Source organism: Schistocerca serialis, unplaced genomic scaffold, assembly GCF_023864345.2.
Source record: "Schistocerca serialis cubense isolate TAMUIC-IGC-003099 unplaced genomic scaffold, iqSchSeri2.2 HiC_scaffold_1257, whole genome shotgun sequence".
In the NCBI taxonomy this organism is placed as follows: Eukaryota; Metazoa; Arthropoda; class Insecta; order Orthoptera; family Acrididae; genus Schistocerca; species Schistocerca serialis.
The window spans coordinates 432,603-454,840 of record NW_026047466.1 but is presented as its reverse complement, the minus strand read 5'-3'; the positions used below and the strand labels follow the sequence as shown (position 1 = coordinate 454,840).

Here is a 22,238-nt window from a genome sequence, read left to right as displayed (position 1 = left end):
CGACTGCGAAATGCGCCTTTCGGTTCCTCTCTCTGGCAAAAGTGCGCTGTTGTCCACAGTGGCACTGGCGTTGCCCATGGGGCTTCATGTAAGGCGACTGCACGTCGCTCGGCCAACAGCGGCCTACTGCAGACCGACACTTAAGACACACCAAATACAAATCGACATCGAGAGACAGGCCCTGTCATATGGCACTCGCGACGTATATGCTGAAATTGAATGTAAAGAATACGTCTTTTGTAGCGGGCGTCCCTCTACTGCAGTGTCACACATGACGAATAAAAAGGAAAACAGCAGAACGTCTGTGTAGGGCCATGTTTTTACCCACAGTGTCACTTGGCTGAATGTGTATAAGGCTCTGTGGCATCACTCAAACGCAGCCAAATTGTCACACTAGCTGTGTATCTCTAACAAAGTTGACGTACGTCCTCACCTCGGTGCCGGTTAGAACGATTTCGCCCCCGGGTGGGCTCGAACCACCAACCTTTCGGTTAACAGCCGAACGCGCTAGCCGATTGCGCCACGGAGGCCTTGACTTTGGCTCCCTTGTGCTCTGTATATCAACGCAATTCGTATACCTTCTGCAGCAATCTCGCAGAATGGTAGCATTTGCTTACGCCTCTTCACATGGATAACGTGCATGCACACTGTAGCGAGGTTCGTAAACGAATGACATCGCCAAGCATGACATTATACTACAAAATGCATACAAACCAATGTTCTGCCTATGCATTCAGAAAACCTCTGAGGCCAGTAGAATACTTGTCATAGGTTGTAGAACATCCCTTTCATTCAGTGTACTGCCATGTGTTAGATGCTGCTCGAGATAGCTCCGCTCCTTGCAGGAAGGTTTAAGAAATGAATGCCTTCTGTGAGGTTCGAACTCACGACCCCTGGTTTACGAGACCAGTGCTCTACCACTGAGCTAAGAAGGCGGCAGCTTAGCGTTTGTGAGCTATCCCCAAATTGTTACTTCATCATACTGAATCTTGCAGCCCTCGACCAGATATCGGATTTGGCACACAGCTGCTGCTGGGGGTGTCCACATTGCCGTTTTCCAAATCTCTTGAATGTTTCGCCCTTACGATCGACCACGAGCGTCGGCCCACCAAAAGTTTGCGGTCTGCACAATCCTGACCTAGTGCACAGCTTGTGGGATAGCGTGGCTCGACTGCGAAATGCGCCTTTCGGCTCCTCTCTCTGGCTACAGTGCGCTGTTGTCCACAGTGGCACTGGCGTTGCCCATGGGGCTTCATGTAAGGCGACTGCACGTCGCTCGGCCAACAGCGGCCTACTGCAGACCGACACTTAAGACACACCAAATACAAATCGACATCGAGAGACAGGCCCTGTCATATGGCACTCGCGACGTATATGCTGAAATTGAATGTAAAGAATACGTCTTTTGTAGCGGGCGTCCCTCTACTGCAGTGTCACACATGACGAATAAAAAGGAAAACAGCAGAACGTCTGTGTAGGGCCATGTTTTTACCCACAGTGTCACTTGGCTGAATGTGTATAAGGCTCTGTGGCATCACTCAAACGCAGCCAAATTGTCACACTAGCTGTGTATCTCTAACAAAGTTGACGTACGTCCTCACCTCGGTGCCGGTTAGAACGATTTCGCCCCCGGGTGGGCTCGAACCACCAACCTTTCGGTTAACAGCCGAACGCGCTAGCCGATTGCGCCACGGAGGCCTTGACTTTGGCTCCCTTGTGCTCTGTATATCAACGCAATTCGTATACCTTCTGCAGCAATCTCGCAGAATGGTAGCATTTGCTTACGCCTCTTCACATGGATAACGTGCATGCACACTGTAGCGAGGCTCGTAAACGAATGACATCGCCAAGCATGACATTATACTACAAAATGCATACAAACCAATGTTCTGCCTATGCATTCAGAAAACCTCTGAGGCCAGTAGAATACTTGTCATAGGTTGTAGAACATCCCTTTCATTCAGTGTACTGCCATGTGTTAGATGCTGCTCGAGATAGCTCCGCTCCTTGCAGGAAGGTTTAAGAAATGAATGCCTTCTGTGAGGTTCGAACTCACGACCCCTGGTTTACGAGACCAGTGCTCTACCACTGAGCTAAGAAGGCGGCATCTTAGCGTTTGTGAGCTATCCCCAAATTGTTACTTCATCATACTGAATCTTGCAGCCCTCGACCAGATATCGGATTTGGCACACAGCTGCTGCTGGGGGTGTCCACATTGCCGTTTTCCAAATCTCTTGAATGTTTCGCCCTTACGATCGACCACGAGCGTCGGCCCACCAAAAGTTTGCGGTCTGCACAATCCTGACCTAGTGCACAGCTTGTGGGATAGCGTGGCTCGACTGCGAAATGCGCCTTTCGGCTCCTCTCTCTGGCTACAGTGCGCTGTTGTCCACAGTGGCACTGGCGTTGCCCATGGGGCTTCATGTAAGGCGACTGCACGTCGCTCGGCCAACAGCGGCCTACTGCAGACCGACACTTAAGACACACCAAATACAAATCGACATCGAGAGACAGGCCCTGTCATATGGCACTCGCGACGTATATGCTGAAATTGAATGTAAAGAATACGTCTTTTGTAGCGGGCGTCCCTCTACTGCAGTGTCACACATGACGAATAAAAAGGAAAACAGCAGAACGTCTGTGTAGGGCCATGTTTTTACCCACAGTGTCACTTGGCTGAATGTGTATAAGGCTCTGTGGCATCACTCAAACGCAGCCAAATTGTCACACTAGCTGTGTATCTCTAACAAAGTTGACGTACGTCCTCACCTCGGTGCCGGTTAGAACGATTTCGCCCCCGGGTGGGCTCGAACCACCAACCTTTCGGTTAACAGCCGAACGCGCTAGCCGATTGCGCCACGGAGGCCTTGACTTTGGCTCCCTTGTGCTCTGTATATCAACGCAATTCGTATACCTTCTGCAGCAATCTCGCAGAATGGTAGCATTTGCTTACGCCTCTTCACATGGATAACGTGCATGCACACTGTAGCGAGGCTCGTAAACGAATGACATCGCCAAGCATGACATTATACTACAAAATGCATACAAACCAATGTTCTGCCTATGCATTCAGAAAACCTCTGAGGCCAGTAGAATACTTGTCATAGGTTGTAGAACATCCCTTTCATTCAGTGTACTGCCATGTGTTAGATGCTGCTCGAGATAGCTCCGCTCCTTGCAGGAAGGTTTAAGAAATGAATGCCTTCTGTGAGGTTCGAACTCACGACCCCTGGTTTACGAGACCAGTGCTCTACCACTGAGCTAAGAAGGCGGCATCTTAGCGTTTGTGAGCTATCCCCAAATTGTTACTTCATCATACTGAATCTTGCAGCCCTCGACCAGATATCGGATTTGGCACACAGCTGCTGCTGGGGGTGTCCACATTGCCGTTTTCCAAATCTCTTGAATGTTTCGCCCTTACGATCGACCACGAGCGTCGGCCCACCAAAAGTTTGCGGTCTGCACAATCCTGACCTAGTGCACAGCTTGTGGGATAGCGTGGCTCGACTGCGAAATGCGCCTTTCGGCTCCTCTCTCTGGCTACAGTGCGCTGTTGTCCACAGTGGCACTGGCGTTGCCCACGGGGCTTCATGTAAGGCGACTGCACGTCGCTCGGCCAACAGCGGCCTACTGCAGACCGACACTTAAGACACACCAAATACAAATCGACATCGAGAGACAGGCCCTGTCATATGGCACTCGCGACGTATATGCTGAAATTGAATGTAAAGAATACGTCTTTTGTAGCGGGCGTCCCTCTACTGCAGTGTCACACATGACGAATAAAAAGGAAAACAGCAGAACGTCTGTGTAGGGCCATGTTTTTACCCACAGTGTCACTTGGCTGAATGTGTATAAGGCTCTGTGGCATCACTCAAACGCAGCCAAATTGTCACACTAGCTGTGTATCTCTAACAAAGTTGACGTACGTCCTCACCTCGGTGCCGGTTAGAACGATTTCGCCCCCGGGTGGGCTCGAACCACCAACCTTTCGGTTAACAGCCGAACGCGCTAGCCGATTGCGCCACGGAGGCCTTGACTTTGGCTCCCTTGTGCTCTGTATATCAACGCAATTCGTATACCTTCTGCAGCAATCTCGCAGAATGGTAGCATTTGCTTACGCCTCTTCACATGGATAACGTGCATGCACACTGTAGCGAGGCTCGTAAACGAATGACATCGCCAAGCATGACATTATACTACAAAATGCATACAAACCAATGTTCTGCCTATGCATTCAGAAAACCTCTGAGGCCAGTAGAATACTTGTCATAGGTTGTAGAACATCCCTTTCATTCAGTGTACTGCCATGTGTTAGATGCTGCTCGAGATAGCTCCGCTCCTTGCAGGAAGGTTTAAGAAATGAATGCCTTCTGTGAGGTTCGAACTCACGACCCCTGGTTTACGAGACCAGTGCTCTACCACTGAGCTAAGAAGGCGGCATCTTAGCGTTTGTGAGCTATCCCCAAATTGTTACTTCATCATACTGAATCTTGCAGCCCTCGACCAGATATCGGATTTGGCACACAGCTGCTGCTGGGGGTGTCCACATTGCCGTTTTCCAAATCTCTTGAATGTTTCGCCCTTACGATCGACCACGAGCGTCGGCCCACCAAAAGTTTGCGGTCTGCACAATCCTGACCTAGTGCACAGCTTGTGGGATAGCGTGGCTCGACTGCGAAATGCGCCTTTCGGCTCCTCTCTCTGGCTACAGTGCGCTGTTGTCCACAGTGGCACTGGCGTTGCCCATGGGGCTTCATGTAAGGCGACTGCACGTCGCTCGGCCAACAGCGGCCTACTGCAGACCGACACTTAAGACACACCAAATACAAATCGACATCGAGAGACAGGCCCTGTCATATGGCACTCGCGACGTGTATGCTGAAATTGAATGTAAAGAATACGTCTTTTGTAGCGGGCGTCCCTCTACTGCAGTGTCACACATGACGAATAAAAAGGAAAACAGCAGAACGTCTGTGTAGGGCCATGTTTTTACCCACAGTGTCACTTGGCTGAATGTGTATAAGGCTCTGTGGCATCACTCAAACGCAGCCAAATTGTCACACTAGCTGTGTATCTCTAACAAAGTTGACGTACGTCCTCACCTCGGTGCCGGTTAGAACGATTTCGCCCCCGGGTGGGCTCGAACCACCAACCTTTCGGTTAACAGCCGAACGCGCTAGCCGATTGCGCCACGGAGGCCTTGACTTTGGCTCCCTTGTGCTCTGTATATCAACGCAATTCGTATACCTTCTGCAGCAATCTCGCAGAATGGTAGCATTTGCTTACGCCTCTTCACATGGATAACGTGCATGCACACTGTAGCGAGGCTCGTAAACGAATGACATCGCCAAGCATGACATTATACTACAAAATGCATACAAACCAATGTTCTGCCTATGCATTCAGAAAACCTCTGAGGCCAGTAGAATACTTGTCATAGGTTGTAGAACATCCCTTTCATTCAGTGTACTGCCATGTGTTAGATGCTGCTCGAGATAGCTCCGCTCCTTGCAGGAAGGTTTAAGAAATGAATGCCTTCTGTGAGGTTCGAACTCACGACCCCTGGTTTACGAGACCAGTGCTCTACCACTGAGCTAAGAAGGCGGCATCTTAGCGTTTGTGAGCTATCCCCAAATTGTTACTTCATCATACTGAATCTTGCAGCCCTCGACCAGATATCGGATTTGGCACACAGCTGCTGCTGGGGGTGTCCACATTGCCGTTTTCCAAATCTCTTGAATGTTTCGCCCTTACGATCGACCACGAGCGTCGGCCCACCAAAAGTTTGCGGTCTGCACAATCCTGACCTAGTGCACAGCTTGTGGGATAGCGTGGCTCGACTGCGAAATGCGCCTTTCGGCTCCTCTCTCTGGCTACAGTGCGCTGTTGTCCACAGTGGCACTGGCGTTGCCCATGGGGCTTCATGTAAGGCGACTGCACGTCGCTCGGCCAACAGCGGCCTACTGCAGACCGACACTTAAGACACACCAAATACAAATCGACATCGAGAGACAGGCCCTGTCATATGGCACTCGCGACGTATATGCTGAAATTGAATGTAAAGAATACGTCTTTTGTAGCGGGCGTCCCTCTACTGCAGTGTCACACATGACGAATAAAAAGGAAAACAGCAGAACGTCTGTGTAGGGCCATGTTTTTACCCACAGTGTCACTTGGCTGAATGTGTATAAGGCTCTGTGGCATCACTCAAACGCAGCCAAATTGTCACACTAGCTGTGTATCTCTAACAAAGTTGACGTACGTCCTCACCTCGGTGCCGGTTAGAACGATTTCGCCCCCGGGTGGGCTCGAACCACCAACCTTTCGGTTAACAGCCGAACGCGCTAGCCGATTGCGCCACGGAGGCCTTGACTTTGGCTCCCTTGTGCTCTGTATATCAACGCAATTCGTATACCTTCTGCAGCAATCTCGCAGAATGGTAGCATTTGCTTACGCCTCTTCACATGGATAACGTGCATGCACACTGTAGCGAGGCTCGTAAACGAATGACATCGCCAAGCATGACATTATACTACAAAATGCATACAAACCAATGTTCTGCCTATGCATTCAGAAAACCTCTGAGGCCAGTAGAATACTTGTCATAGGTTGTAGAACATCCCTTTCATTCAGTGTACTGCCATGTGTTAGATGCTGCTCGAGATAGCTCCGCTCCTTGCAGGAAGGTTTAAGAAATGAATGCCTTCTGTGAGGTTCGAACTCACGACCCCTGGTTTACGAGACCAGTGCTCTACCACTGAGCTAAGAAGGCGGCATCTTAGCGTTTGTGAGCTATCCCCAAATTGTTACTTCATCATACTGAATCTTGCAGCCCTCGACCAGATATCGGATTTGGCACACAGCTGCTGCTGGGGGTGTCCACATTGCCGTTTTCCAAATCTCTTGAATGTTTCGCCCTTACGATCGACCACGAGCGTCGGCCCACCAAAAGTTTGCGGTCTGCACAATCCTGACCTAGTGCACAGCTTGTGGGATAGCGTGGCTCGACTGCGAAATGCGCCTTTCGGCTCCTCTCTCTGGCTACAGTGCGCTGTTGTCCACAGTGGCACTGGCGTTGCCCATGGGGCTTCATGTAAGGCGACTGCACGTCGCTCGGCCAACAGCGGCCTACTGCAGACCGACACTTAAGACACACCAAATACAAATCGACATCGAGAGACAGGCCCTGTCATATGGCACTCGCGACGTATATGCTGAAATTGAATGTAAAGAATACGTCTTTTGTAGCGGGCGTCCCTCTACTGCAGTGTCACACATGACGAATAAAAAGGAAAACAGCAGAACGTCTGTGTAGGGCCATGTTTTTACCCACAGTGTCACTTGGCTGAATGTGTATAAGGCTCTGTGGCATCACTCAAACGCAGCCAAATTGTCACACTAGCTGTGTATCTCTAACAAAGTTGACGTACGTCCTCACCTCGGTGCCGGTTAGAACGATTTCGCCCCCGGGTGGGCTCGAACCACCAACCTTTCGGTTAACAGCCGAACGCGCTAGCCGATTGCGCCACGGAGGCCTTGACTTTGGCTCCCTTGTGCTCTGTATATCAACGCAATTCGTATACCTTCTGCAGCAATCTCGCAGAATGGTAGCATTTGCTTACGCCTCTTCACATGGATAACGTGCATGCACACTGTAGCGAGGCTCGTAAACGAATGACATCGCCAAGCATGACATTATACTACAAAATGCATACAAACCAATGTTCTGCCTATGCATTCAGAAAACCTCTGAGGCCAGTAGAATACTTGTCATAGGTTGTAGAACATCCCTTTCATTCAGTGTACTGCCATGTGTTAGATGCTGCTCGAGATAGCTCCGCTCCTTGCAGGAAGGTTTAAGAAATGAATGCCTTCTGTGAGGTTCGAACTCACGACCCCTGGTTTACGAGACCAGTGCTCTACCACTGAGCTAAGAAGGCGGCATCTTAGCGTTTGTGAGCTATCCCCAAATTGTTACTTCATCATACTGAATCTTGCAGCCCTCGACCAGATATCGGATTTGGCACACAGCTGCTGCTGGGGGTGTCCACATTGCCGTTTTCCAAATCTCTTGAATGTTTCGCCCTTACGATCGACCACGAGCGTCGGCCCACCAAAAGTTTGCGGTCTGCACAATCCTAACCTAGTGCACAGCTTGTGGGATAGCGTGGCTCGACTGCGAAATGCGCCTTTCGGCTCCTCTCTCTGGCTACAGTGTGCTGTTGTCCACAGTGGCACTGGCGTTGCCCATGGGGCTTCATGTAAGGCGACTGCACGTCGCTCGGCCAACAGCGGCCTACTGCAGACCGACACTTAAGACACACCAAATACAAATCGACATCGAGAGACAGGCCCTGTCATATGGCACTCGCGACGTATATGCTGAAATTGAATGTAAAGAATACGTCTTTTGTAGCGGGCGTCCCTCTACTGCAGTGTCACACATGACGAATAAAAAGGAAAACAGCAGAACGTCTGTGTAGGGCCATGTTTTTACCCACAGTGTCACTTGGCTGAATGTGTATAAGGCTCTGTGGCATCACTCAAACGCAGCCAAATTGTCACACTAGCTGTGTATCTCTAACAAAGTTGACGTACGTCCTCACCTCGGTGCCGGTTAGAACGATTTCGCCCCCGGGTGGGCTCGAACCACCAACCTTTCGGTTAACAGCCGAACGCGCTAGCCGATTGCGCCACGGAGGCCTTGACTTTGGCTCCCTTGTGCTCTGTATATCAACGCAATTCGTATACCTTCTGCAGCAATCTCGCAGAATGGTAGCATTTGCTTACGCCTCTTCACATGGATAACGTGCATGCACACTGTAGCGAGGCTCGTAAACGAATGACATCGCCAAGCATGACATTATACTACAAAATGCATACAAACCAATGTTCTGCCTATGCATTCAGAAAACCTCTGAGGCCAGTAGAATACTTGTCATAAGTTGTAGAACATCCCTTTCATTCAGAGTACTGCCATGTGTTAGATGCTGCTCGAGATAGCTCCGCTCCTTGCAGGAAGGTTTAAGAAATGAATGCCTTCTGTGAGGTTCGAACTCACGACCCCTGGTTTACGAGACCAGTGCTCTACCACTGAGCTAAGAAGGCGGCATCTTAGCGTTTGTGAGCTATCCCCAAATTGTTACTTCATCATACTGAATCTTGCAGCCCTCGACCAGATATCGGATTTGGCACACAGCTGCTGCTGGGGGTGTCCACATTGCCGTTTTCCAAATCTCTTGAATGTTTCGCCCTTACGATCGACCACGAGCGTCGGCCCACCAAAAGTTTGCGGTCTGCACAATCCTGACCTAGTGCACAGCTTGTGGGATAGCGTGGCTCGACTGCGAAATGCGCCTTTCGGCTCCTCTCTCTGGCTACAGTGCGCTGTTGTCCACAGTGGCACTGGCGTTGCCCATGGGGCTTCATGTAAGGCGACTGCACGTCGCTCGGCCAACAGCGGCCTACTGCAGACCGACACTTAAGACACACCAAATACAAATCGTCATCGAGAGACAGGCCCTGTCATATGGCACTCGCGACGTATATGCTGAAATTGAATGTAAAGAATACGTCTTTTGTAGCGGGCGTCCCTCTACTGCAGTGTCACACATGACGAATAAAAAGGAAAACAGCAGAACGTCTGTGTAGGGCCATGTTTTTACCCACAGTGTCACTTGGCTGAATGTGTATAAGGCTCTGTGGCATCACTCAAACGCAGCCAAATTGTCACACTAGCTGTGTATCTCTAACAAAGTTGACGTACGTCCTCACCTCGGTGCCGGTTAGAACGATTTCGCCCCCGGGTGGGCTCGAACCACGAACCTTTCGGTTAACAGCCGAACGCGCTAGCCGATTGCGCCACGGAGGCCTTGACTTTGGCTCCCTTGTGCTCTGTATATCAACGCAATTCGTATACCTTCTGCAGCAATCTCGCAGAATGGTAGCATTTGCTTACGCCTCTTCACATGGATAACGTGCATGCACACTGTAGCGAGGCTCGTAAACGAATGACATCGCCAAGCATGACATTATACTACAAAATGCATACAAACCAATGTTCTGCCTATGCATTCAGAAAACCTCTGAGGCCAGTAGAATACTTGTCATAGGTTGTAGAACATCCCTTTCATTCAGTGTACTGCCATGTGTTAGATGCTGCTCGAGATAGCTCCGCTCCTTGCAGGAAGGTTTAAGAAATGAATGCCTTCTGTGAGGTTCGAACTCACGACCCCTGGTTTACGAGACCAGTGCTCTACCACTGAGCTAAGAAGGCGGCATCTTAGCGTTTGTGAGCTATCCCCAAATTGTTACTTCATCATACTGAATCTTGCAGCCCTCGACCAGATATCGGATTTGGCACACAGCTGCTGCTGGGGGTGTCCACATTGCCGTTTTCCAAATCTCTTGAATGTTTCGCCCTTACGATCGACCACGAGCGTCGGCCCACCAAAAGTTTGCGGTCTGCACAATCCTGACCTAGTGCACAGCTTGTGGGATAGCGTGGCTCGACTGCGAAATGCGCCTTTCGGCTCCTCTCTCTGGCTACAGTGCGCTGTTGTCCACAGTGGCACTGGCGTTGCCCATGGGGCTTCATGTAAGGCGACTGCACGTCGCTCGGCCAACAGCGGCCTACTGCAGACCGACACTTAAGACACACCAAATACAAATCGACATCGAGAGACAGGCCCTGTCATATGGCACTCGCGACGTATATGCTGAAATTGAATGTAAAGAATACGTCTTTTGTAGCGGGCGTCCCTCTACTGCAGTGTCACACATGACGAATAAAAAGGAAAACAGCAGAACGTCTGTGTAGGGCCATGTTTTTACCCACAGTGTCACTTGGCTGAATGTGTATAAGGCTCTGTGGCATCACTCAAACGCAGCCAAATTGTCACACTAGCTGTGTATCTCTAACAAAGTTGACGTACGTCCTCACCTCGGTGCCGGTTAGAACGATTTCGCCCCCGGGTGGGCTCGAACCACCAACCTTTCGGTTAACAGCCGAACGCGCTAGCCGATTGCGCCACGGAGGCCTTGACTTTGGCTCCCTTGTGCTCTGTATATCAACGCAATTCGTATACCTTCTGCAGCAATCTCGCAGAATGGTAGCATTTGCTTACGCCTCTTCACATGGATAACGTGCATGCACACTGTAGCGAGGCTCGTAAACGAATGACATCGCCAAGCATGACATTATACTACAAAATGCATACAAACCAATGTTCTGCCTATGCATTCAGAAAACCTCTGAGGCCAGTAGAATACTTGTCATAGGTTGTAGAACATCCCTTTCATTCAGTGTACTGCCATGTGTTAGATGCTGCTCGAGATAGCTCCGCTCCTTGCAGGAAGGTTTAAGAAATGAATGCCTTCTGTGAGGTTCGAACTCACGACCCCTGGTTTACGAGACCAGTGCTCTACCACTGAGCTAAGAAGGCGGCAGCTTAGCGTTTGTGAGCTATCCCCAAATTGTTACTTCATCATACTGAATCTTGCAGCCCTCGACCAGATACCGGATTTGGCACACAGCTGCTGCTGGGGGTGTCCACATTGCCGTTTTCCAAATCTCTTGAATGTTTCGCCCTTACGATCGACGACGAGCGTCGGCCCACCAAAAGTTTGCGGTCTGCACAATCCTGACCTAGTGCACAGCTTGTGGGATAGCGTGGCTCGACTGCGAAATGCGCCTTTCGGTTCCTCTCTCTGGCAAAAGTGCGCTGTTGTCCACAGTGGCACTGGCGTTGCCCATGGGGCTTCATGTAAGGCGACTGCACGTCGCTCGGCCAACAGCGGCCTACTGCAGACCGACACTTAAGACACACCAAATACAAATCGACATCGAGAGACAGGCCCTGTCATATGGCACTCGCGACGTATATGCTGAAATTGAATGTAAAGAATACGTCTTTTGTAGCGGGCGTCCCTCTACTGCAGTGTCACACATGACGAATAAAAAGGAAAACAGCAGAACGTCTGTGTAGGGCCATGTTTTTACCCACAGTGTCACTTGGCTGAATGTGTATAAGGCTCTGTGGCATCACTCAAACGCAGCCAAATTGTCACACTAGCTGTGTATCTCTAACAAAGTTGACGTACGTCCTCACCTCGGTGCCGGTTAGAACGAGTTCGCCCCCGGGTGGGCTCGAACCACCAACCTTTCGGTTAACAGCCGAACGCGCTAGCCGATTGCGCCACGGAGGCCTTGACTTTGGCTCCCTTGTGCTCTGTATATCAACGCAATTCGTATACCTTCTGCAGCAATCTCGCAGAATGGTAGCATTTGCTTACGCCTCTTCACATGGATAACGTGCATGCACACTGTAGCGAGGCTCGTAAACGAATGACATCGCCAAGCATGACATTATACTACAAAATGCATACAAACCAATGTTCTGCCTATGCATTCAGAAAACCTCTGAGGCCAGTAGAATACTTGTCATAGGTTGTAGAACATCCCTTTCATTCAGTGTACTGCCATGTGTTAGATGCTGCTCGAGATAGCTCCGCTCCTTGCAGGAAGGTTTAAGAAATGAATGCCTTCTGTGAGGTTCGAACTCACGACCCCTGGTTTACGAGACCAGTGCTCTACCACTGAGCTAAGAAGGCGGCATCTTAGCGTTTGTGAGCTATCCCCAAATTGTTACTTCATCATACTGAATCTTGCAGCCCTCGACCAGATATCGGATTTGGCACACAGCTGCTGCTGGGGGTGTCCACATTGCCGTTTTCCAAATCTCTTGAATGTTTCGCCCTTACGATCGACCACGAGCGTCGGCCCACCAAAAGTTTGCGGTCTGCACAATCCTGACCTAGTGCACAGCTTGTGGGATAGCGTGGCTCGACTGCGAAATGCGCCTTTCGGCTCCTCTCTCTGGCTACAGTGCGCTGTTGTCCACAGTGGCACTGGCGTTGCCCATGGGGCTTCATGTAAGGCGACTGCACGTCGCTCGGCCAACAGCGGCCTACTGCAGACCGACACTTAAGACACACCAAATACAAATCGACATCGAGAGACAGGCCCTGTCATATGGCACTCGCGACGTATATGCTGAAATTGAATGTAAAGAATACGTCTTTTGTAGCGGGCGTCCCTCTACTGCAGTGTCACACATGACGAATAAAAAGGAAAACAGCAGAACGTCTGTGTAGGGCCATGTTTTTACCCACAGTGTCACTTGGCTGAATGTGTATAAGGCTCTGTGGCATCACTCAAACGCAGCCAAATTGTCACACTAGCTGTGTATCTCTAACAAAGTTGACGTACGTCCTCACCTCGGTGCCGGTTAGAACGATTTCGCCCCCGGGTGGGCTCGAACCACCAACCTTTCGGTTAACAGCCGAACGCGCTAGCCGATTGCGCCACGGAGGCCTTGACTTTGGCTCCCTTGTGCTCTGTATATCAACGCAATTCGTATACCTTCTGCAGCAATCTCGCAGAATGGTAGCATTTGCTTACGCCTCTTCACATGGATAACGTGCATGCACACTGTAGCGAGGCTCGTAAACGAATGACATCGCCAAGCATGACATTATACTACAAAATGCATACAAACCAATGTTCTGCCTATGCATTCAGAAAACCTCTGAGGCCAGTAGAATACTTGTCATAGGTTGTAGAACATCCCTTTCATTCAGTGTACTGCCATGTGTTAGATGCTGCTCGAGATAGCTCCGCTCCTTGCAGGAAGGTTTAAGAAATGAATGCCTTCTGTGAGGTTCGAACTCACGACCCCTGGTTTACGAGACCAGTGCTCTACCACTGAGCTAAGAAGGCGGCATCTTAGCGTTTGTGAGCTATCCCCAAATTGTTACTTCATCATACTGAATCTTGCAGCCCTCGACCAGATATCGGATTTGGCACACAGCTGCTGCTGGGGGTGTCCACATTGCCGTTTTCCAAATCTCTTGAATGTTTCGCCCTTACGATCGACCACGAGCGTCGGCCCACCAAAAGTTTGCGGTCTGCACAATCCTGACCTAGTGCACAGCTTGTGGGATAGCGTGGCTCGACTGCGAAATGCGCCTTTCGGCTCCTCTCTCTGGCTACAGTGCGCTGTTGTCCACAGTGGCACTGGCGTTGCCCATGGGGCTTCATGTAAGGCGACTGCACGTCGCTCGGCCAACAGCGGCCTACTGCAGACCGACACTTAAGACACACCAAATACAAATCGACATCGAGAGACAGGCCCTGTCATATGGCACTCGCGACGTGTATGCTGAAATTGAATGTAAAGAATACGTCTTTTGTAGCGGGCGTCCCTCTACTGCAGTGTCACACATGACGAATAAAAAGGAAAACAGCAGAACGTCTGTGTAGGGCCATGTTTTTACCCACAGTGTCACTTGGCTGAATGTGTATAAGGCTCTGTGGCATCACTCAAACGCAGCCAAATTGTCACACTAGCTGTGTATCTCTAACAAAGTTGACGTACGTCCTCACCTCGGTGCCGGTTAGAACGATTTCGCCCCCGGGTGGGCTCGAACCACCAACCTTTCGCTTAACAGCCGAACGCGCTAGCCGATTGCGCCACGGAGGCCTTGACTTTGGCTCCCTTGTGCTCTGTATATCAACGCAATTCGTATACCTTCTGCAGCAATCTCGCAGAATGGTAGCATTTGCTTACGCCTCTTCACATGGATAACGTGCATGCACACTGTAGCGAGGCTCGTAAACGAATGACATCGCCAAGCATGACATTATACTACAAAATGCATACAAACCAATGTTCTGCCTATGCATTCAGAAAACCTCTGAGGCCAGTAGAATACTTGTCATAAGTTGTAGAACATCCCTTTCATTCAGAGTACTGCCATGTGTTAGATGCTGCTCGAGATAGCTCCGCTCCTTGCAGGAAGGTTTAAGAAATGAATGCCTTCTGTGAGGTTCGAACTCACGACCCCTGGTTTACGAGACCAGTGCTCTACCACTGAGCTAAGAAGGCGGCATCTTAGCGTTTGTGAGCTATCCCCAAATTGTTACTTCATCATACTGAATCTTGCAGCCCTCGACCAGATATCGGATTTGGCACACAGCTGCTGCTGGGGGTGTCCACATTGCCGTTTTCCAAATCTCTTGAATGTTTCGCCCTTACGATCGACCACGAGCGTCGGCCCACCAAAAGTTTGCGGTCTGCACAATCCTGACCTAGTGCACAGCTTGTGGGATAGCGTGGCTCGACTGCGAAATGCGCCTTTCGGCTCCTCTCTCTGGCTACAGTGCGCTGTTGTCCACAGTGGCACTGGCGTTGCCCATGGGGCTTCATGTAAGGCGACTGCACGTCGCTCGGCCAACAGCGGCCTACTGCAGACCGACACTTAAGACACACCAAATACAAATCGACATCGAGAGACAGGCCCTGTCATATGGCACTCGCGACGTATATGCTGAAATTGAATGTAAAGAATACGTCTTTTGTAGCGGGCGTCCCTCTACTGCAGTGTCACACATGACGAATAAAAAGGAAAACAGCAGAACGTCTGTGTAGGGCCATGTTTTTACCCACAGTGTCACTTGGCTGAATGTGTATAAGGCTCTGTGGCATCACTCAAACGCAGCCAAATTGTCACACTAGCTGTGTATCTCTAACAAAGTTGACGTACGTCCTCACCTCGGTGCCGGTTAGAACGATTTCGCCCCCGGGTGGGCTCGAACCACCAACCTTTCGCTTAACAGCCGAACGCGCTAGCCGATTGCGCCACGGAGGCCTTGACTTTGGCTCCCTTGTGCTCTGTATATCAACGCAATTCGTATACCTTCTGCAGCAATCTCGCAGAATGGTAGCATTTGCTTACGCCTCTTCACATGGATAACGTGCATGCACACTGTAGCGAGGCTCGTAAACGAATGACATCGCCAAGCATGACATTATACTACAAAATGCATACAAACCAATGTTCTGCCTATGCATTCAGAAAACCTCTGAGGCCAGTAGAATACTTGTCATAGGTTGTAGAACATCCCTTTCATTCAGTGTACTGCCATGTGTTAGATGCTGCTCGAGATAGCTCCGCTCCTTGCAGGAAGGTTTAAGAAATGAATGCCTTCTGTGAGGTTCGAACTCACGACCCCTGGTTTACGAGACCAGTGCTCTACCACTGAGCTAAGAAGGCGGCATCTTAGCGTTTGTGAGCTATCCCCAAATTGTTACTTCATCATACTGAATCTTGCAGCCCTCGACCAGAAATCGGATTTGGCACACAGCTGCTGCTGGGGGTGTCCACATTGCCGTTTTCCAAATCTCTTGAATGTTTCGCCCTTACGATCGACCACGAGCGTCGGCCCACCAAAAGTTTGCGGTCTGCACAATCCTGACCTAGTGCACAGCTTGTGGGATAGCGTGGCTCGACTGCGAAATGCGCCTTTCGGCTCCTCTCTCTGGCTACAGTGCGCTGTTGTCCACAGTGGCACTGGCGTTGCCCATGGGGCTTCATGTAAGGCGACTGCACGTCGCTCGGCCAACAGCGGCCTACTGCAGACCGACACTTAAGACACACCAAATACAAATCGACATCGAGAGACAGGCCCTGTCATATGGCACTCGCGACGTGTATGCTGAAATTGAATGTAAAGAATACGTCTTTTGTAGCGGGCGTCCCTCTACTGCAGTGTCACACATGACGAATAAAAAGGAAAACAGCAGAACGTCTGTGTAGGGCCATGTTTTTACCCACAGTGTCACTTGGCTGAATGTGTATAAGGCTCTGTGGCATCACTCAAACGCAGCCAAATTGTCACACTAGCTGTGTATCTCTAACAAAGTTGACGTACGTCCTCACCTCGGTGCCGGTTAGAACGATTTCGCCCCCGGGTGGGCTCGAACCACGAACCTTTCGGTTAACAGCCGAACGCGCTAGCCGATTGCGCCACGGAGGCCTTGACTTTGGCTCCCTTGTGCTCTGTATATCAACGCAATTCGTATACCTTCTGCAGCAATCTCGCAGATTGGTAGCATTTGCTTACGCCTCTTCACATGGATAACGTGCATGCACACTGTAGCGAGGCTCGTAAACGAATGACATCGCCAAGCATGACATTATACTACAAAATGCATACAAACCAATGTTCTGCCTATGCATTCAGAAAACCTCTGAGGCCAGTAGAATACTTGTCATAGGTTGTAGAACATCCCTTTCATTCAGTGTACTGCCATGTGTTAGATGCTGCTCGAGATAGCTCCGCTCCTTGCAGGAAGGTTTAAGAAATGAATGCCTTCTGTGAGGTTCGAACTCACGACCCCTGGTTTACGAGACCAGTGCTCTACCACTGAGCTAAGAAGGCGGCATCTTAGCGTTTGTGAGCTATCCCCAAATTGTTACTTCATCATACTGAATCTTGCAGCCCTCGACCAGATATCGGATTTGGCACACAGCTGCTGCTGGGGGTGTCCACATTGCCGTTTTCCAAATCTCTTGAATGTTTCGCCCTTACGATCGACCACGAGCGTCGGCCCACCAAAAGTTTGCGGTCTGCACAATCCTGACCTAGTGCACAGCTTGTGGGATAGCGTGGCTCGACTGCGAAATGCGCCTTTCGGCTCCTCTCTCTGGCTACAGTGCGCTGTTGTCCACAGTGGCACTGGCGTTGCCCATGGGGCTTCATGTAAGGCGACTGCACGTCGCTCGGCCAACAGCGGCCTACTGCAGACCGACACTTAAGACACACCAAATACAAATCGACATCGAGAGACAGGCCCTGTCATATGGCACTCGCGACGTGTATGCTGAAATTGAATGTAAAGAATACGTCTTTTGTAGCGGGCGTCCCTCTACTGCAGTGTCACACATGACGAATAAAAAGGAAAACAGCAGAACGTCTGTGTAGGGCCATGTTTTTACCCACAGTGTCACTTGGCTGAATGTGTATAAGGCTCTGTGGCATCACTCAAACGCAGCCAAATTGTCACACTAGCTGTGTATCTCTAACAAAGTTGACGTACGTCCTCACCTCGGTGCCGGTTAGAACGATTTCGCCCCCGGGTGGGCTCGAACCACCAACCTTTCGCTTAACAGCCGAACGCGCTAGCCGATTGCGCCACGGAGGCCTTGACTTTGGCTCCCTTGTGCTCTGTATATCAACGCAATTCGTATACCTTCTGCAGCAATCTCGCAGAATGGTAGCATTTGCTTACGCCTCTTCACATGGATAACGTGCATGCACACTGTAGCGAGGCTCGTAAACGAATGACATCGCCAAGCATGACATTATACTACAAAATGCATACAAACCAATGTTCTGCCTATGCATTCAGAAAACCTCTGAGGCCAGTAGAATACTTGTCATAGGTTGTAGAACATCCCTTTCATTCAGTGTACTGCCATGTGTTAGATGCTGCTCGAGATAGCTCCGCTCCTTGCAGGAAGGTTTAAGAAATGAATGCCTTCTGTGAGGTTCGAACTCACGACCCCTGGTTTACGAGACCAGTGCTCTACCACTGAGCTAAGAAGGCGGCATCTTAGCGTTTGTGAGCTATCCCCAAATTGTTACTTCATCATACTGAATCTTGCAGCCCTCGACCAGAAATCGGATTTGGCACACAGCTGCTGCTGGGGGTGTCCACATTGCCGTTTTCCAAATCTCTTGAATGTTTCGCCCTTACGATCGACGACGAGCGTCGGCCCACCAAAAGTTTGCGGTCTGCACAATCCTGACCTAGTGCACAGCTTGTGGGATAGCGTGGCTCGACTGCGAAATGCGCCTTTCGGTTCCTCTCTCTGGCAAAAGTGCGCTGTTGTCCACAGTGGCACTGGCGTTGCCCATGGGGCTTCATGTAAGGCGACTGCACGTCGCTCGGCCAACAGCGGCCTACTGCAGACCGACACTTAAGACACACCAAATACAAATCGACATCGAGAGACAGGCCCTGTCATATGGCACTCGCGACGTATATGCTGAAATTGAATGTAAAGAATACGTCTTTTGTAGCGGGCGTCCCTCTACTGCAGTGTCACACATGACGAATAAAAAGGAAAACAGCAGAACGTCTGTGTAGGGCCATGTTTTTACCCACAGTGTCACTTGGCTGAATGTGTATAAGGCTCTGTGGCATCACTCAAACGCAGCCAAATTGTCACACTAGCTGTGTATCTCTAAAAAAGTTGACGTACGTCCTCACCTCGGTGCCGGTTAGAACGATTTCGCCCCCGGGTGGGCTCGAACCACCAACCTTTCGCTTAACAGCCGAACGCGCTAGCCGATTGCGCCACGGAGGCCTTGACTTTGGCTCCCTTGTGCTCTGTATATCAACGCAATTCGTATACCTTCTGCAGCAATCTCGCAGAATGGTAGCATTTGCTTACGCCTCTTCACATGGATAACGTGCATGCACACTGTAGCGAGGCTCGTAAACGAATGACATCGCCAAGCATGACATTATACTACAAAATGCATACAAACCAATGTTCTGCCTATGCATTCAGAAAACCTCTGAGGCCAGTAGAATACTTGTCATAGGTTGTAGAACATCCCTTTCATTCAGTGTACTGCCATGTGTTAGATGCTGCTCGAGATAGCTCCGCTCCTTGCAGGAAGGTTTAAGAAATGAATGCCTTCTGTGAGGTTCGAACTCACGACCCCTGGTTTACGAGACCAGTGCTCTACCACTGAGCTAAGAAGGCGGCATCTTAGCGTTTGTGAGCTATCCCCAAATTGTTACTTCATCATACTGAATCTTGCAGCCCTCGACCAGAAATCGGATTTGGCACACAGCTGCTGCTGGGGGTGTCCACATTGCCGTTTTCCAAATCTCTTGAATGTTTCGCCCTTACGATCGACGACGAGCGTCGGCCCACCAAAAGTTTGCGGTCTGCACAATCCTGACCTAGTGCACAGCTTGTGGGATAGCGTGGCTCGACTGCGAAATGCGCCTTTCGGTTCCTCTCTCTGGCAAAAGTGCGCTGTTGTCCACAGTGGCACTGGCGTTGCCCATGGGGCTTCATGTAAGGCGACTGCACGTCGCTCGGCCAACAGCGGCCTACTGCAGACCGACACTTAAGACACACCAAATACAAATCGACATCGAGAGACAGGCCCTGTCATATGGCACTCGCGACGTATATGCTGAAATTGAATGTAAAGAATACGTCTTATGTAGCGGGCGTCCCTCTACTGCAGTGTCACACATGACGAATAAAAAGGAAAACAGCAGAACGTCTGTGTAGGGCCATGTTTTTACCCACAGTGTCACTTGGCTGAATGTGTATAAGGCTCTGTGGCATCACTCAAACGCAGCCAAATTGTCACACTAGCTGTGTATCTCTAACAAAGTTGACGTACGTCCTCACCTCGGTGCCGGTTAGAACGATTTCGCCCCCGGGTGGGCTCGAACCACCAACCTTTCGGTTAACAGCCGAACGCGCTAGCCGATTGCGCCACGGAGGCCTTGACTTTGGCTCCCTTGTGCTCTGTATATCAACGCAATTCGTATACCTTCTGCAGCAATCTCGCAGAATGGTAGCATTTGCTTACGCCTCTTCACATGGATAACGTGCATGCACACTGTAGCGAGGCTCGTAAACGAATGACATCGCCAAGCATGACATTATACTACAAAATGCATACAAACCAATGTTCTGCCTATGCATTCAGAAAACCTCTGAGGCCAGTAGAATACTTGTCATAGGTTGTAGAACATCCCTTTCATTCAGTGTACTGCCATGTGTTAGATGCTGCTCGAGATAGCTCCGCTCCTTGCAGGAAGGTTTAAGAAATGAATGCCTTCTGTGAGGTTCGAACTCACGACCCCTGGTTTACGAGACCAGTGCTCTACCACTGAGCTAAGAAGGCGGCATCTTAGCGTTTGTGAGCTATCCCCAAATTGTTACTTCATCATACTGAATCTTGCAGCCCTCGACCAGATATCGGATTTGGCACACAGCTGCTGCTGGGGGTGTCCACATTGCCGTTTTCCAAATCTCTTGAATGTTTCGCCCTTACGATCGACCACGAGCGTCGGCCCACCAAAAGTTTGCGGTCTGCACAATCCTGACCTAGTGCACAGCTTGTGGGATAGCGTGGCTCGACTGCGAAATGCGCCTTTCGGCTCCTCTCTCTGGCTACAGTGCGCTGTTGTCCACAGTGGCACTGGCGTTGCCCATGGGGCTTCATGTAAGGCGACTGCACGTCGCTCGGCCAACAGCGGCCTACTGCAGACCGACACTTAAGACACACCAAATACAAATCGACATCGAGAGACAGGCCCTGTCATATGGCACTCGCGACGTGTATGCTGAAATTGAATGTAAAGAATACGTCTTTTGTAGCGGGCGTCCCTCTACTGCAGTGTCACACATGACGAATAAAAAGGAAAACAGCAGAACGTCTGTGTAGGGCCATGTTTTTACCCACAGTGTCACTTGGCTGAATGTGTATAAGGCTCTGTGGCATCACTCAAACGCAGCCAAATTGTCACACTAGCTGTGTATCTCTAACAAAGTTGACGTACGTCCTCACCTCGGTGCCGGTTAGAACGATTTCGCCCCCGGGTGGGCTCGAACCACGAACCTTTCGGTTAACAGCCGAACGCGCTAGCCGATTGCGCCACGGAGGCCTTGACTTTGGCTCCCTTGTGCTCTGTATATCAACGCAATTCGTATACCTTCTGCAGCAATCTCGCAGAATGGTAGCATTTGCTTACGCCTCTTCACATGGATAACGTGCATGCACACTGTAGCGAGGCTCGTAAACGAATGACATCGCCAAGCATGACATTATACTACAAAATGCATACAAACCAATGTTCTGCCTATGCATTCAGAAAACCTCTGAGGCCAGTAGAATACTTGTCATAGGTTGTAGAACATCCCTTTCATTCAGTGTACTGCCATGTGTTAGATGCTGCTCGAGATAGCTCCGCTCCTTGCAGGAAGGTTTAAGAAATGAATGCCTTCTGTGAGGTTCGAACTCACGACCCCTGGTTTACGAGACCAGTGCTCTACCACTGAGCTAAGAAGGCGGCATCTTAGCGTTTGTGAGCTATCCCCAAATTGTTACTTCATCATACTGAATCTTGCAGCCCTCGACCAGATATCGGATTTGGCACACAGCTGCTGCTGGGGGTGTCCACATTGCCGTTTTCCAAATCTCTTGAATGTTTCGCCCTTACGATCGACCACGAGCGTCGGCCCACCAAAAGTTTGCGGTCTGCACAATCCTGACCTAGTGCACAGCTTGTGGGATAGCGTGGCTCGACTGCGAAATGCGCCTTTCGGCTCCTCTCTCTGGCTACAGTGCG

General features: G+C 50.3%; 38 non-coding genes across 38 annotated transcripts; all 38 read right to left on the bottom strand.

The window, feature by feature from the left end:
- Positions 1 to 456: 456 nt before the first annotated feature.
- On the bottom strand, positions 457 to 530 carry Trnan-guu (transfer RNA asparagine (anticodon GUU)). Its single transcript has one exon. It is a non-coding gene; the product is annotated as a tRNA-Asn (tRNA).
- Positions 531 to 863: 333 nt separating this feature from the next.
- Positions 864 to 935, bottom strand: Trnat-cgu (transfer RNA threonine (anticodon CGU)). Its single transcript has one exon. It is a non-coding gene; the product is annotated as a tRNA-Thr (tRNA).
- Positions 936 to 1,624: 689 nt separating this feature from the next.
- Positions 1,625 to 1,698, bottom strand: Trnan-guu (transfer RNA asparagine (anticodon GUU)). The gene has a single exon. It is a non-coding gene; the product is annotated as a tRNA-Asn (tRNA).
- Positions 1,699 to 2,031: 333 nt separating this feature from the next.
- On the bottom strand, positions 2,032 to 2,103 carry Trnat-cgu (transfer RNA threonine (anticodon CGU)). Its single transcript has one exon. It is a non-coding gene; the product is annotated as a tRNA-Thr (tRNA).
- Positions 2,104 to 2,792: 689 nt separating this feature from the next.
- On the bottom strand, positions 2,793 to 2,866 carry Trnan-guu (transfer RNA asparagine (anticodon GUU)). Its single transcript has one exon. It is a non-coding gene; the product is annotated as a tRNA-Asn (tRNA).
- A 333-nt stretch (positions 2,867 to 3,199) lies between these two features.
- Trnat-cgu (transfer RNA threonine (anticodon CGU)) lies at positions 3,200 to 3,271 on the bottom strand. Its single transcript has one exon. It is a non-coding gene; the product is annotated as a tRNA-Thr (tRNA).
- Positions 3,272 to 3,960: 689 nt separating this feature from the next.
- On the bottom strand, positions 3,961 to 4,034 carry Trnan-guu (transfer RNA asparagine (anticodon GUU)). Its single transcript has one exon. It is a non-coding gene; the product is annotated as a tRNA-Asn (tRNA).
- Positions 4,035 to 4,367: 333 nt separating this feature from the next.
- Trnat-cgu (transfer RNA threonine (anticodon CGU)) lies at positions 4,368 to 4,439 on the bottom strand. The gene has a single exon. It is a non-coding gene; the product is annotated as a tRNA-Thr (tRNA).
- A 689-nt stretch (positions 4,440 to 5,128) lies between these two features.
- Trnan-guu (transfer RNA asparagine (anticodon GUU)) lies at positions 5,129 to 5,202 on the bottom strand. Its single transcript has one exon. It is a non-coding gene; the product is annotated as a tRNA-Asn (tRNA).
- A 333-nt stretch (positions 5,203 to 5,535) lies between these two features.
- On the bottom strand, positions 5,536 to 5,607 carry Trnat-cgu (transfer RNA threonine (anticodon CGU)). The gene has a single exon. It is a non-coding gene; the product is annotated as a tRNA-Thr (tRNA).
- A 689-nt stretch (positions 5,608 to 6,296) lies between these two features.
- On the bottom strand, positions 6,297 to 6,370 carry Trnan-guu (transfer RNA asparagine (anticodon GUU)). The gene has a single exon. It is a non-coding gene; the product is annotated as a tRNA-Asn (tRNA).
- Positions 6,371 to 6,703: 333 nt separating this feature from the next.
- Trnat-cgu (transfer RNA threonine (anticodon CGU)) lies at positions 6,704 to 6,775 on the bottom strand. The gene has a single exon. It is a non-coding gene; the product is annotated as a tRNA-Thr (tRNA).
- Positions 6,776 to 7,464: 689 nt separating this feature from the next.
- On the bottom strand, positions 7,465 to 7,538 carry Trnan-guu (transfer RNA asparagine (anticodon GUU)). Its single transcript has one exon. It is a non-coding gene; the product is annotated as a tRNA-Asn (tRNA).
- A 333-nt stretch (positions 7,539 to 7,871) lies between these two features.
- On the bottom strand, positions 7,872 to 7,943 carry Trnat-cgu (transfer RNA threonine (anticodon CGU)). The gene has a single exon. It is a non-coding gene; the product is annotated as a tRNA-Thr (tRNA).
- A 689-nt stretch (positions 7,944 to 8,632) lies between these two features.
- Trnan-guu (transfer RNA asparagine (anticodon GUU)) lies at positions 8,633 to 8,706 on the bottom strand. Its single transcript has one exon. It is a non-coding gene; the product is annotated as a tRNA-Asn (tRNA).
- A 333-nt stretch (positions 8,707 to 9,039) lies between these two features.
- Positions 9,040 to 9,111, bottom strand: Trnat-cgu (transfer RNA threonine (anticodon CGU)). Its single transcript has one exon. It is a non-coding gene; the product is annotated as a tRNA-Thr (tRNA).
- Positions 9,112 to 9,800: 689 nt separating this feature from the next.
- On the bottom strand, positions 9,801 to 9,874 carry Trnan-guu (transfer RNA asparagine (anticodon GUU)). Its single transcript has one exon. It is a non-coding gene; the product is annotated as a tRNA-Asn (tRNA).
- Positions 9,875 to 10,207: 333 nt separating this feature from the next.
- Trnat-cgu (transfer RNA threonine (anticodon CGU)) lies at positions 10,208 to 10,279 on the bottom strand. Its single transcript has one exon. It is a non-coding gene; the product is annotated as a tRNA-Thr (tRNA).
- Positions 10,280 to 10,968: 689 nt separating this feature from the next.
- Trnan-guu (transfer RNA asparagine (anticodon GUU)) lies at positions 10,969 to 11,042 on the bottom strand. The gene has a single exon. It is a non-coding gene; the product is annotated as a tRNA-Asn (tRNA).
- Positions 11,043 to 11,375: 333 nt separating this feature from the next.
- Positions 11,376 to 11,447, bottom strand: Trnat-cgu (transfer RNA threonine (anticodon CGU)). The gene has a single exon. It is a non-coding gene; the product is annotated as a tRNA-Thr (tRNA).
- A 689-nt stretch (positions 11,448 to 12,136) lies between these two features.
- Positions 12,137 to 12,210, bottom strand: Trnan-guu (transfer RNA asparagine (anticodon GUU)). The gene has a single exon. It is a non-coding gene; the product is annotated as a tRNA-Asn (tRNA).
- A 333-nt stretch (positions 12,211 to 12,543) lies between these two features.
- Positions 12,544 to 12,615, bottom strand: Trnat-cgu (transfer RNA threonine (anticodon CGU)). The gene has a single exon. It is a non-coding gene; the product is annotated as a tRNA-Thr (tRNA).
- Positions 12,616 to 13,304: 689 nt separating this feature from the next.
- Trnan-guu (transfer RNA asparagine (anticodon GUU)) lies at positions 13,305 to 13,378 on the bottom strand. The gene has a single exon. It is a non-coding gene; the product is annotated as a tRNA-Asn (tRNA).
- A 333-nt stretch (positions 13,379 to 13,711) lies between these two features.
- Trnat-cgu (transfer RNA threonine (anticodon CGU)) lies at positions 13,712 to 13,783 on the bottom strand. The gene has a single exon. It is a non-coding gene; the product is annotated as a tRNA-Thr (tRNA).
- A 689-nt stretch (positions 13,784 to 14,472) lies between these two features.
- Positions 14,473 to 14,546, bottom strand: Trnan-guu (transfer RNA asparagine (anticodon GUU)). The gene has a single exon. It is a non-coding gene; the product is annotated as a tRNA-Asn (tRNA).
- Positions 14,547 to 14,879: 333 nt separating this feature from the next.
- On the bottom strand, positions 14,880 to 14,951 carry Trnat-cgu (transfer RNA threonine (anticodon CGU)). The gene has a single exon. It is a non-coding gene; the product is annotated as a tRNA-Thr (tRNA).
- A 689-nt stretch (positions 14,952 to 15,640) lies between these two features.
- On the bottom strand, positions 15,641 to 15,714 carry Trnan-guu (transfer RNA asparagine (anticodon GUU)). The gene has a single exon. It is a non-coding gene; the product is annotated as a tRNA-Asn (tRNA).
- A 333-nt stretch (positions 15,715 to 16,047) lies between these two features.
- Positions 16,048 to 16,119, bottom strand: Trnat-cgu (transfer RNA threonine (anticodon CGU)). Its single transcript has one exon. It is a non-coding gene; the product is annotated as a tRNA-Thr (tRNA).
- Positions 16,120 to 16,808: 689 nt separating this feature from the next.
- Positions 16,809 to 16,882, bottom strand: Trnan-guu (transfer RNA asparagine (anticodon GUU)). The gene has a single exon. It is a non-coding gene; the product is annotated as a tRNA-Asn (tRNA).
- Positions 16,883 to 17,215: 333 nt separating this feature from the next.
- Trnat-cgu (transfer RNA threonine (anticodon CGU)) lies at positions 17,216 to 17,287 on the bottom strand. The gene has a single exon. It is a non-coding gene; the product is annotated as a tRNA-Thr (tRNA).
- A 689-nt stretch (positions 17,288 to 17,976) lies between these two features.
- Trnan-guu (transfer RNA asparagine (anticodon GUU)) lies at positions 17,977 to 18,050 on the bottom strand. The gene has a single exon. It is a non-coding gene; the product is annotated as a tRNA-Asn (tRNA).
- Positions 18,051 to 18,383: 333 nt separating this feature from the next.
- On the bottom strand, positions 18,384 to 18,455 carry Trnat-cgu (transfer RNA threonine (anticodon CGU)). The gene has a single exon. It is a non-coding gene; the product is annotated as a tRNA-Thr (tRNA).
- Positions 18,456 to 19,144: 689 nt separating this feature from the next.
- Positions 19,145 to 19,218, bottom strand: Trnan-guu (transfer RNA asparagine (anticodon GUU)). The gene has a single exon. It is a non-coding gene; the product is annotated as a tRNA-Asn (tRNA).
- A 333-nt stretch (positions 19,219 to 19,551) lies between these two features.
- On the bottom strand, positions 19,552 to 19,623 carry Trnat-cgu (transfer RNA threonine (anticodon CGU)). Its single transcript has one exon. It is a non-coding gene; the product is annotated as a tRNA-Thr (tRNA).
- A 689-nt stretch (positions 19,624 to 20,312) lies between these two features.
- Trnan-guu (transfer RNA asparagine (anticodon GUU)) lies at positions 20,313 to 20,386 on the bottom strand. Its single transcript has one exon. It is a non-coding gene; the product is annotated as a tRNA-Asn (tRNA).
- Positions 20,387 to 20,719: 333 nt separating this feature from the next.
- On the bottom strand, positions 20,720 to 20,791 carry Trnat-cgu (transfer RNA threonine (anticodon CGU)). Its single transcript has one exon. It is a non-coding gene; the product is annotated as a tRNA-Thr (tRNA).
- Positions 20,792 to 21,480: 689 nt separating this feature from the next.
- Positions 21,481 to 21,554, bottom strand: Trnan-guu (transfer RNA asparagine (anticodon GUU)). The gene has a single exon. It is a non-coding gene; the product is annotated as a tRNA-Asn (tRNA).
- A 333-nt stretch (positions 21,555 to 21,887) lies between these two features.
- Trnat-cgu (transfer RNA threonine (anticodon CGU)) lies at positions 21,888 to 21,959 on the bottom strand. Its single transcript has one exon. It is a non-coding gene; the product is annotated as a tRNA-Thr (tRNA).
- Positions 21,960 to 22,238: the final 279 nt, after the last annotated feature.